Consider the following 13,223-nt stretch of genomic DNA (forward strand, 5'->3'; position numbering starts at 1 on the left):
AAGGAGATCAGTTTCTTCTGTTGCTTCCTTTGTAAACAAAGCTAGCTAAGCTGTAGCTGTAGTATGGCAATTATGGTAACTCATACTATGTTCAAGTTTACAGAAATCCTGGACTACTGCTGGCCTTAATTATACTAGCCTAAGCAAGCAGAGGAATTCTCCAACCATCAGTCATTTCACAGTCTTTGACTAGTTTCCAAACAGCAGTTACCTCAGTCTTTCCTTTTCCGTCCATACAAGCTGCACAAATACTCTAGTACTTATTTTAGACAATATCCTAAACAGACTTCAAACTTCAGCAATTTTTGTGGTAGCTGTCTTCAGAAAAGTATGAATTAGAATTTTTTTTAAACATGGGGCAAGTAGTTCTCATTCAATCACAACTTTGCAAACGGTGGGAGATGTTGCTTCAGCTTTCTAAGAGTAGTTCATTTTCTAGCAAATACATTTTTTTGCTTTAAATTTAATATTGTATGAAGCTGAAAATGCCAGAAAATTACTTGGAATTAATTGTTCCTTACTATGTCTCAATGTAGATATAATTTGGTTGACATTCTTTGGTTTGAGGGTTTTTTCCATTTTGTGTCTTTAGAATGTACCGTTCAAGTTTTCTGCCATGTGAAAAGGTTTAAAGGTTTTACATAATTTTTTTTTCTCTTCAAATGCTTATTTCATTACTTGGCTGCCTGGGTAGGCATGTTGACTTCTGAAGTCTTGGCAATACAGGAGAGCTGTGAAAATAGGAATGGATAGGGGGTTTTTTAATCGTACTGGTTCTAATTTTTTAATTAGCCTTTATTAACACCTATTTTATTATGTTGCCTGACTAAACCTTTTGAGAAGGGGTCCCTTTGTTTCATTCACTGAATCTTTAATGTTCCTGGCGGTAACCAGTTAATTTCTAAAACTAGGGAAACATGCATGTGATACACCTAGTATTTCTCAAGTTAAAAAAAGGTAAAATTCAAAAAAGAAAACCCACAAATTGATTAAAATTTAACTAAATACTTTGAAAAAAGAATATCTTTGTTAAAAATTCACTAACAAAATATCTCAGAGATAATCATTTATCAAAAGTAAAGGAGGCTACACATAGCAATGATTGGATTCTTAGGATGACAGGCATTATTTAATGGGATAAAACAAGATCTTTAAAATACAACATGATGAAATGAAAAGGCCAGTTGCTTTGTGAGTCACCTTTTGTACTAATATTCCATCTCACTAATTCTGTACATCAGGAGTTCGGCTGATATTGAGAAAGCAGATGAGTGTAAGAAAGTTGCTGCTCTCGTCGCAGGTATTCCTTTAGGAGTGCACTGCTTGTTACTCTGTTAAGATGGTGATACTAATTGTTTTGGGGTTTTTTAAAATAAATAAATTCTATGTACAAGAGAAGCACAAACTGAAAGTAAACTGCAAAATTTTTTTAAACTTGTTTACTTGCATGCTGAGCTGTACCATGAAAGGCTTAGTTGCAAAAGCTGACTTACACCGTTCTGGATTAAGTGATGTATCACTGAGCATTAGAAATATGTGCTATATTTACAGTGTGGAAAATATTTATTTCATAGCTTATTTGGGCAGATGTGAACAAGTATGGGAAGTATGTTAATATATGGAAACGCATAACTCTTTAAGTCAAATGTTTCCACAGTTGGTAATATCCCCAGCCCAGATTAAATTTCCACCTAAAGCACAACCATGTTCTTCACTGCCCTTCTCAACTTTGCCAAGTGAAGGCATGTCTCTTAAGCAGGCAGGGATTTGGTTTACTCAGAGGTGGTTTGCTCTGGTCACTTCCATAACAGGCCAAGCAGGCTGAGGGTCACTGACTGTCCGGCTTTAAGCAAGAGGGTAGTGTTTAAGCAGGATTTATGGCAAGCCAAGCCATACAAATTGTTGCTGTATCAGGTCACTAATCCAGTTAGTCCTGTGTCTTCTCTCAGGTTACACATAGTAGTAGTATTTAAAAAAAAAAAAAAGGGAATTGGACCATCAAGGATTGACTTGAAATGTGAAAGGCTGCTGATTATAGTAATATAGTAATCTGGATGACAGTGGGGAGCACTTTATGCCCTGATCCATGAGGATTTATACCCTAAAAACTGTAATCCCTGACTTGATCCTCTTTGTCATGTTTTAGAGTGCTTGTGACTGGTTGGTAGAACATATGTTACTGATCCATATGCAGGTCAACTTGATCACACGGTGTTGGCTCTCTTTGAATCCAGCTACTAAGCTACAATAAAAGAAAGCTAAAAATATATCAAATATTTTCCAAATTCTACACTGCTATGAAAGCAACTGGGTAGTTGCAGAAAGTCATCACAGATTTGCAAATGGGAGGAGCAGTCCCTCTAATTACACAGTGCATGCCAGTAGGAAATCTGAGGGTTCACTCTTGCTACACAGTCTCATACCAGAAGAGCCAGTGGGGGGAGGAGGGTTCCTCCATGGTTTGGCAGGTTGTTGGCTTCAAAGAGATTTTGTTGTAATGCATCCTTCAGGCTCTGTGGCAGGGATTTCCACTTTTAAACCTGCTCCCCCCTTGACTTGGAACATCCCCTTGTCCTTTCTTTCCTTCTGTCAAGGGTGATTAGCAGTGGGAAACACGAGTCAGGCTGGTGATCTTGCTGGCTGGTGATGAACTTGGTGTGGTTTTGGACACCCTGAAAGTGTTTGCAAAGTACAAGGATCCTGCTTGTTCTCAGACCTTCTCATGATGCTGAATGCACATCCAGGCTCATTACTTGAACCTCATCTCCATTTATCCATTTACTTTGTGATGCAGTTGACAGCTATATGGCTGTCAAGGTGGAGAGTCCCAGGATTTTTGTCAATCAAGAATATTTCAGTTAGTAGCCAGAAGGGCTCTACTGGGTACATATATGCAGCTGAGTAGGCTGGATTTTCACCCTGTCTTTTATTTAACACTTTTCACTGGAGTTAGGGATTTTGTTTCTCAGTAAAGCTAAGTGTACAGCTAGTGGCTTTTTCTGCATTGCATCCACAGAGAGGAAGGTCTCAGTTTTCTGCCAGCCTGCCAGGTTGATGTTTACTGAGCCCCTAAATGTTTCCTCTCTACTCCTTCTCTGTGCGATCTTAACCCAATGCTAATATCCCTGATGGGCCCATCTTCTGAAGGTCACTGCTTGCTTTCTCCTTAAACTTTCTGTGGAAGTGCTGCTTTTGGTGGTTTTCAGTCAAGGTGATGGGGGGAATAACAGGTAGTAAAGCTGCTTCTGGAGCTGTAGATTTCCACCATAGGATGTGATCGCTTTTGCTACGGATTTATTCCTTTCTGATAAATCAAACTGTCCAATAAGCCTCTCGCCTATGAATGAAAATGTCACATCCAATGCTGTTGTCATCCCAGTTACCTCTAAGTTTGAAAAATCAGAAGAAAGTATCAAATTTTTCAGTTTGTGATACTGTTCATGGTTCTGGGCAGTCTCATGAAAGAAAAGTTAATTCAACTTCTGCAAAAGGTTACTATTCAAATGCTTAGGGAAGGCAGAAGAAATTAAGAATTTGCCTTGCACATTGCAAGGGAGGAAACATGGAGGGGAAATACTACTTAGAATATAGTTCTACTATTACTAGTTTATATCTGGAGATGAGGCACTGAATAAGGAAACATGTTCTTAATGCTAAAAGATGGTGTTGATGCAGAGGGATCTAAACAAGTCCTGTCAGTTGACAAGTACTTGTGAAGCTGCTTTCTAGGGTGAGGAAATTCCAGGACAGCCTTGCAGTAATAGTAATGGTAGTAGAGCAAGAGAGAAAAAACAAAACAAAACAAATTGACTTAGAAGGAGGAGATTAATGTTTTCATGAGGTGACAAACTGACAGTAATTTCATATTGAAAAAAAGGAACATGTCTGCACTTGAAGTGGTGCACCAGGAGCCCCAGGAGTCAGAGTAGAGCAGTTTGCAGCTCTTAGAGACAGCTTTCCAAGTGTGTACTTGAAATGACACTTTGCTGCCAATGTGAGTTCAGTGACTAGCAAGATAGCTTCCAGTTAGAAATTCCCATTAGTCTGTCATAAATTTTCAGTTACAGATAAGCCAATTTGGCATTATGATATCTTTGGTATTCATTGTTAGTGTTTTAACACTTCAGAAGAGTTGGTTTAGGGTTCTACACTCTCTCCTGTGCATTATATGCCCAAGTAGTGTGATAAGAGTGAGGTCTCCTGGATTTAGTACATCCAAGACATGTCTCTTCTTTATAATGAATCCCACATGTCAAGGATGTATATTTCCCTGGTAATTCCCTTTTTGCATCAAGCCAGATACTTGGGGATGAAATAATCAATGAAATACGTATGTATGTTATATCCTATTGTTCAACCTCTGCTTCAAAACTCATGGTCAGCAAGATTCCCAGGAGGTGGTCATCAGAGTTGTAAGTCAGTTGCTTTTTGGTAGGTATTGTTTTCCTGTCTTTCCAAAGGAAGCTATCAGGAACCATAACTGTTCTTAGGAGTTTATTTGCTGTTAGAGCAGAATCTGATTATTCTATTTCAAGCGAAGTCTAAAATGCTTTTTGGTAACTGTGTTGATATATACCAAATCTGAAGAGCAATTTTTAGCAATCCTTTTGCTTTAACCACTACTGTAATGCATAGCCAAGAAAAGTGTAGGCTTTTTTTAATCCTACAAATCTTTTCAAAACACTAAGAGGAAAACTAATTTCATATAGCTGACTGAGGTTAGGAGCAGTACATACTTGATTAGTTCAGACCACAGAAACTCTAGTTTCTTGGAGCTGTTTAATTACAGATTCTTTCAGCCTTGTACTTAAAATTATAGTTAGAACTGAAAACCTTACAGCTTAATGTGTTACTAAAATTTGTCCACATTTTTCGTAATACAAGTCAGAGAAGGTGCTTAACTTGAGTATCAGATTATGTGAATAGAGCACAAGCTTGTGTTCTATTTCATTAGTCATGCATTCTCTTACATTGGAACTGGGGTTTTGACAGGGGGTGGTTCTTGTTTTGGGTTTTTTTTGAACAGGAATTCATTTCAGGTAAATAACAAGATGTGTCATGCCCCTCTTTGTAGTTGAACTGTTGTGAAGTTCACTGTTAACATTGGGGGAAGGAAGTGATGGGTGTCTAGTATAGTTATGCAAATCTCTTGCTTCTGTACCTCATCTTCAAGAACAGAGTTTTTTGGAAAAGGTCACTTTGTAAGCATCGAGAAGCCTCTGGCAGATAGCAACCACATGTTGTCACTACTGTGGTTTGTCAGTGTCTTCACTTACCGTATGCATGTACGGTTGGGTAGAGCAGCTGTGGCTTCCACAGCTAAACAAACGTAGGGTTAGAAGCTGACACCAATCTCGAAGTAGACTAGATGTGTTAGTACATTTAGTTCCATACTACATGTGCCTTGCTACCAGTTTGCATCCATGCTTATGTAGTTCCTGGCTGCCCATGCCTGAGCCTCAGTGGTTTGTTCTATAGGAAGCCTCTTTACTTAAACTATATAGACTGAGGAAGGACAGTTATTGTTCTTCTGGGAAGGATTTTGGGGTTTTTTTAGAGGGTTTTTTTCCCTCAGACAAGATTGGCCTGTGCAAGACTCATAACAGTCTGTTTATTTTTGTGCTGTTAGACTGGCCTCACTTTTGGTTTTGGGAACCTCTGCACTTTCTACGTATGTCAGATAGAGAGTGTGTAGAGACTGTGTACGTTGTATGCCAGGTCTTCTGCTATAAGGCTCTACTGAAAACCTGTGTGGTCTTGGGGCTTTTTGTGTTTGCATTAGTTTTAATTGCCTCTCTGACCCTTATTCCTCTGATGGCCTTTCAAGCTCTGTGGGCTCTTAGCCTCACTGATATCTCTCCACAGGATCTTTGTACCAGGAAGCATCCAGGCTTGCCTGGAACTCCCCCAGCCCTGCTGTCCAGTTATATCCAGCAGCTTCTCTGTTTTTTTATACTGTACTTCTGGTTTTGTATTTTTAATACCTGTAATTTACTTCCTTCTGTTAAGCTGTAGATGAGGAGTTTATTAGTTTTAGCTCTCTCTATAATACATCTGATTTGGCATCTGACTGCCTTTTCATTTCTTTCAGAAGCATGGTATTTAGTTGCCCTCTGAGAAAGGGGAGTGATTTATAAATATCCTTCTAGACCAGTTATTTTATGCAGCACTTCCAGTTATTTGATCACCTGTGTTAATTTCTTTTGTTTCCTTTTATTTTTTTTCCCTCTGGGTTACTAAGATTAATTACTTTTTCATACTGTTGTTCTGTGTATCCTAGGAATGTTTTTAAATTTCAGTCTTTATCGTTACAGTCAAAACAGAACATATTTTCTGCCTTAATGGCATCCAAATTGACTTCAGTCCTACATTAGGAAATTTTTCAGTCTCACTGTATCTGTTATGTAAAATCCAAAGTGGTGATCCATGAATTAGAACAAGAGGTACTGCAGCTTGATCAGAATGCATGACTTTTCACTAGTCTTTGATTTGGGAGCGCTCTGCAGGGAATCCTGACTGTCCAGGTCAGGAACATACTGAAATAAGCTATGGCTCTGTTCCAGCCCACGTACCTGCCTTTTTTTTCCATGAAAACTAGAATGTAGGAAATGTCACCTGCACATTTGTGTCTCGTCCCTGTACGGACTTGGAACATGGCCCTGACACACCCTCAAACTTAATGGTACCCCTGTATCAGCATTCAGATGCATGTTCTGATTCTCACTTGGGTTTTTATTTGTAGAGGTCTACCTCTTTTAATTTGATCTGATTTCCAGATCTAACTTTCCTATACGTATACCTCCTTTGGACCTGATGTATTTAAAGGATAGTCCATTAAAAGCCCTCATTGATACCTGTGTTACCTCTCTCTAAGAATTGAGGATAGTACTTATTATCTTCTTACCTACTTCTCTGAACTCTTTGGTGGCTGGAGGCTGCCAGGGTAAGATTTCTAAGGATATGAAAATATACACAGGTTCAGATCTGCCCCTTATTTTTCTAAAATGTTCTGATGTTGACAGTAATATTGCTGGGCTGTCTTGGTCTGGATTCTCTGTGGGTTTGATGAAAAAGATCTACAAGTTCTTGTGGTGTCTTGAGTCAGAAGGGGATAATGCTCTTAGTTGAATAGAGAGCTCTTCTGTTTGGTATTTGTTTTTTCCATTTATAACTTAAAAAAAAGGTGGAAATATGTTTGTCCTAATTCCCATGCATATGTGAGGTGGTGGTTGTCCTCTGAATGCTCTAAGAGTTGAGGTGGACCTGGGGGAATGACACATGACCTCAGTTAAGAGAGGCACTATGGAGAAAGGCCTGTCAGGGGGGGGAACTTACTTCTAGATTGCTGAACAGTGCATATGGCAGAAAAGAAGCTAGGCAGTCTGGCTTCCCTAAGCAACAGTTTATTGGAATTTCTCCTACTTTTGGGTACATCAAACTTGCTGAACACATGAACACTTAGTTGATCAGCTTCTGCTGGAATATGCTAATTTAGAACTTGTTAGAGCCTTTCCATGCAACACTGTTAGTTGTGTTGTAGACAGACCTTACCAGGAAGCCTAGCAGGGTCCTGCTGACATCTAAGCAAGAGCTGGAGTCTGCCCCAAGTAAGGAAAGGTTAAGAAAACCTGGATTCTGTCAGTGGGACTGACCTCAAGACTGATGTTTTCAACAGCAGAAGCTTTGTCAGGGCTTGAGAGCAGGGATGCTTCTGAAAGAGGTTTAAAGCAGCTGTCTTCTGGACATTTCATATTTATTTTAGCCTTGGAGAACTCCAGGTTTGCTTCCCTTTCATTTGTCAGTTCTTTTCAGTATGTGAGCTCCGCTATGTTACACTTCCCTGTTTGTTCTCTAAGGAACATTACTGTTGTAATAGTAATGACATGATGATACTATCCTACCTCTTTCTGACCAGACAGTGAGTCCTCTCATTCGCACTTTGACTAACACTGTCAGTCAAGTGAAAGGCACCAGAGTCCTGTTAATAGATTATTTTCCTGGAGTTGATTGATGCTTGCTAATCATTGTAATGTTTTGTTTCATTTTTCACTTATTTTCAGTGCTCTCTGTTGTCATGACCAGTTATGCTTCATAATTGATTGGGGGGGGGGGGAGTGGGGTGGTGTACGTGCATATATATATATCTATATAGGTACACCTTTATTCTGCTGTTTTGAATCTACATTGCAGAGATTCACTTCTTTTGTAAACAGTATTTTGCTTTGGCTCACCTTAAAGACTATTGAATGTCTAGAACTTGCAGTTTCAGACAGTGTTAGTCTTGGACTATGATACTTAAGCTGGTGGGTTAGTAAATAAGACGCAGGTTTTTTGCTGCTTGGTAAAATAGCTTGGATGTGGTCATTTCAGGCTTACAGGAAACGCCTTGTTCCCATGAGCATGCCCTGGAACTTGGTTGCCAAATGGCACACAGGGTCAGCTTATATTGTTTAGTTTGCCATTTTGCATTTGAGCTTGCTTTTCTGTCTTTAAAAACTGTGTCAGGTAAAACACAAGGTGTCTGGACTGGAAAATTAACGGAAGGCATCTAACTCCTGAAAATGCATAAGCAGTATACGGCGTTACAATCATTTGCAGAAACTGTATTGTCATGCTAATAGCTGTTTTAGACTGTAACCATATTAGGACAATTGGATGTGGAAACATCTAGAATCTATGTCAAAACAGACATAGCAGCTGACAGTGTATAGAAGTCAATCACTTGATCTCTTTGCTCAAGTGATGTGTGAATTGTGCATTTTAATAAAAGTAGGCTTGAACTCCTGAACTAAGATATGTGACCATATCAAAATTAAAAATACAACAGGCCACCCTTTAAGAAATTACTTTAACAAATGACAGTGGCAATTTTAATCCCCTAAATGTAAGGATTTCTGGCTCTTTGCCAGATGAGAATATAGTAGTAGCAAAAATAATTGTTTCTGTAGCATGCTTTATCATTGGATCTGAAATCATTTAGAGGCAAGTGAGTATCTTCATAATCACTGTATCACGATTTACATTATATGGATAAGGAAACAAAATTACAGATGGGGGAATGGGCAGGGTGAAGTATAGGTAGTAGCATGGCTTTTCAGGGAATGTTGTTGAGGAGTTGACATACAGCAAGTAACTGTGTGTGTTCTGGCCTCTTTCAGAGCAGCATAAAACCCTGAAGTTTACTCTGAAAATTTTCCTTGGCTCCATTTTGAAATATTTGGAGAAGGACCACAAAATGCATGCTTATCAAAAGGGTGGGGTGGGTGTCTGTCTGTCTGTAAAGGGAATTGCAAACAAACAGAAGTGATTTGGCTTTTGTTTTTCTGCTAGGGCTGCTGAGACGCAGGAATTGGACCCTGAACCTGACTAAAGTATAAATGAAGGGGGGTAGTGAGCTTCCTGTGCCAAAAATGAGCATAAAGTAGAAAGGCTAAATATGGGTTAGGAAAATAAAAACAATGTAAATACATACACGCACACTGCTGTCAGCAACATAGAAGAGGTTTAAAAAAAAAAAAAAAGCAAAGACTGTTGTGTGAGGAAGCACCACTGTCGTGTTAAACTGGGGAAGAAATTGGCTCGTTACATTTAATGTCACATCACTCATTTAGAGCCCTAAAAATAGTGTTTATAATAAAACCCCTGACAGAGGCAAGGCTAGCATGATTCAGATGGCCCCTTTCCTTTTTTAATTTGTGAACAAAGCTTCTCCTTTGAAGAGAAGTATTTGTTTACAGTTGTTTATCAGAACAGGAAATGGATCAATTAGATGTAACTTTTTAAGTTAATTGACTGTCACTACTAAAACCACCTGACCTGGTGCTGGTGCCAGCAATGCCAGATGAGAAATCTCATCATTGCTGCTGTGGGAAAGGCAAGGACATGATGGGAAATGTTATTCTTGGCACTCGAAAGATTAAAAATTTTAAATATTTATAGAGTCTTATCTAAAATACTGATTGGTTATTATTGCCTTGAATTGAGGCAGAGATGTGTGAATCCCTAGAGCTTTATGACTGTATCTCATCTGAATTAACCTGAACCATTAACAGGGAATTGACGCTCTAAATCTTCCTTTAGCTATATTCTCCTTTCCACACTGCACTGCCTTTATTTTGTTTTCTCTTGGATTGTTTCATTAATAATCTAGAATGTAGTAACAGCACAAAAAAAAAGTTTTAAATTCTTCCCCCTCTGAAGTATTTGGCTTCAGAGCTATATTTGTATCTTTTTCTTTTTCCCTGCAGCACAGGTTTATAATCCTTTTTGCCTGTGCAAAAGCAGAATGACTTCATTAGCGTGGTGCTACCTTGTTGCTATACTGAGTTTAGCAATCTTTTCTGCTTCAACAATACTTCCCTGCTGATTTAAGGGTTTTTTGGAAGGGGGAGGGGGGAGGTTTAACATAAATATTCTGGATTATTTTTTCTTGGCAAATTCCTGGCCTCTTTGGAGGCTCGAGAAGCTATTGGATCATTTGTCGGTGTTGCAAACCCACATTTTTCCTGTCAGTTGCAGAATAGCTCCAGCTTTTGATGACTGTAATGAGGTCTTTGATAATGCTTCTGCTGCCTGTAGCAAATGGGCTTATTGTGGGAGCCAGGAGCCCTTTCAGAAAACCCCAGTTTCAAAGCTGAGAGAAACAGGAGAGCACAACCTCTAGGTAAAAACTTCTATCTCACCTAATCTTGAGCCTTACAGGAGGACCCCTTGAGTCTATAAGTGAAGCTGAAACTATTTGGCGTGGCTAATGTTTATCAGCTAGTTAAAAAAAAAAAAAAAGACTTTTCCTCTGATATGACTTCCCTCATGCTGTCAAGCCTGTGGTAAAACGGTGTAAGAGAGTGAACAAATTTGGGTCATAATTGAAGGGCAGAGCAGGTAAGAAAACTCTCCAGGTCAGTTATCCTAAAAATAAGTCTCAAATTCAATAGGCTTGTGAGCCTAAGGCAAGCTTAATTAAACTTAAAGGAAAGCAAAAATAAGCATTTAAAATGCTGTTTTGGTTCTCATAAACCTGAGTAAGCCAAAATCTGGATTACTCAATTATGTATGGTTGTGGGATTTGTTTTGTGAGCATTTTCCTGTGCAGCCCAGATTCTCAGCATCCTTCTCTTCCTCTGTGTGTGTGTCGCTGTCTCCAAAGAAGGGATTTTAGGTTTTGGTTTGGGGGGCGCTCAGAATGTGCTCTTAGTTACCCCTTTTCATATCAGGCTGGCCCCATACATACTGGAAAGTGTGTTTGTAAGGAGGAGGTGATACAATGATACTCTTCTGAGTACTTACCCTAGACTGTATCTCTGCTGCTATGTTCCTGTCTGTGCCTTGGAAAATGGAATCGTTCCCTGGGAGGGATTGCGAAGCCTCACTTTGCAGCGCAAGTTTAATAGGAGGGTGCAAACTGGCTGCAGTGTGTGGTTTTGTGGGCTGAAAGCTTGTCACTTTTGAAGGAGGTGAACCCTAGAGCCTGGCACTCTGGTGATGGTTTTACTCTGCTAAAATGTTCTTTAAGGAGCTCTACATAATGCGTGTCTGCGTTGATTTGTCTTTCTCCCTTCGGCTTCTTGATGGAAATGTGCATTGTTTTATCATCAGTTTAGTTTACTTCACTTGTATGTTTAGCAAGACTTAAAAGGTTTGAAGAACTGCTGCAATGGATTTAAGTATGACTGATCCGGGTGGCTACCTTGCTGCACTGTGAGAGGAGTTAGTCCAATCCTAGCTCTCATGTGCATAGGTCCTCAGTTTCTCCCATCTAACAGTGAGGGAGAAAGGAGTAGTGTATAATTATGCCACATGGTCACCATTTTCAGACAACAGAGTTATTCACTAGAATGTCAGGTACCCATGCAGAAGACCTTATGCATGCTCAGTGGGTTAGAAGAAACAGATCAGATGCTTTTTATCAGTGTCTGTCTTTGGAAACCAGCATCCCTGATAGGGCTGGTGACTGTCCCAGAGAACCGTCAACTCTGTTCGTCTTCTCAAGTCAAGCTTTTCAGCAGGCTGGGTCTTGCTGAGTGTCACCACCTGAAGGATGAACACAAAATCATGAGACTACAGAATTTAAAATGAGAGCAGTGGAGGAGTGGGTTCTAGAAGGTAGAGCAAGCAGGGGAGATGTGGGAGATGTAAGAGTAAGAAGATGAGTAGGGATCAGTGCAGTGTCAAGGGAGTTGGGTCCCTCGCTGTTATTGGTCTTGCCCCATTGATTTCATTTCATGATAGAGAAAAAAAATGTTTTCTCCCTGGTGCTCTCAGTATCTCCTTTATCTGCAGCCTCCAGCTGATGCAGTCTAAATAACGCATATTTGATCCCAATATAGGTATCTAACCTACGGTCTTGGCTGTGACAATGCCCAGTGGTAGATGATTAGGAAGAGTGTAAGAATAGAAAAGGATATAATGGTACTTCCATGGTGTAGTCTCCCAGCTCTAAGCAGCTCAGGGATTTCAACACCCAGAAACAATACTTTTGTATTTATTAAACCTCAGTGCATTTTTCTTCCAGGAAGCAATGTAAATTTTAGTTCAAAATAAGGTTTTTAAGTAATGTGATTTCTCTGTGGTCCACAACAACCTGCACAAGTCCTGCACTGTATATGTGAAAGCATATTACCTCTGATTTTGAACTTGCCGCTGGCATTCTGATCTGGTGTCCCCAGTCCTTTTACTGGAAGAAGAAAGGAGCAATTATTCTATTTACCTTGTTTTTGCCATTCTTGTCTTTACAGGCCTTTATATAGCCTCTCTCTTCTCCACGTTCCTAAAAAGGAAAGCCATCACATTAGTCATTACTCATAGTGAAGCCATGCCATACTTTGATTATTTTTGTTGTCTTTCCTCTCAACCTTTTCTAATTATCCAGTGTACTTCTTGGAATGAAGAGAGCATGTAGATGAAGCACAGGGGCTTTTTTTATAGCAGCAAAATGTTCAAGTTTCTTCTATCCCATTCTGAAGTCCTAACACTCAGTTTGCTTTTTTCGACTGCCGGGTAACTGGATTGCATCCTTAGGCCTTCAGCTGACTAGTTCTGAAGTACTAGTACTAGTATCACTTTTTCCCCATGTCTATCACTTTTCAGTTAAAGACATTGAATTGTATTTTACTGCACAAAAAGTCCTTTTGCCATTTTTTCTGATCAGTTTTCATTATTTGATATGGTCTCTGAGGGAGATGGTATCCTCTCAAACTGTTGCCTTGCTATTCACCTCTTTCCTA

At 39.5% G+C, this 13,223-nt stretch overlaps 1 protein-coding gene across 3 annotated transcripts in view; it reads left to right on the forward strand.

The window, feature by feature from the left end:
- LOC141939716 (phospholipid-transporting ATPase IB-like) overlaps positions 1-13,223 on the forward strand; it is a 348,121-nt gene that overhangs the window by 291,227 nt on the left and 43,671 nt on the right. The gene's annotated exons all lie outside the window — the stretch shown is intronic.

Source organism: Strix uralensis, chromosome 2 (assembly GCF_047716275.1).
Source record: "Strix uralensis isolate ZFMK-TIS-50842 chromosome 2, bStrUra1, whole genome shotgun sequence".
NCBI lineage: Eukaryota > Metazoa > Chordata > Aves > Strigiformes > Strigidae > Strix > Strix uralensis.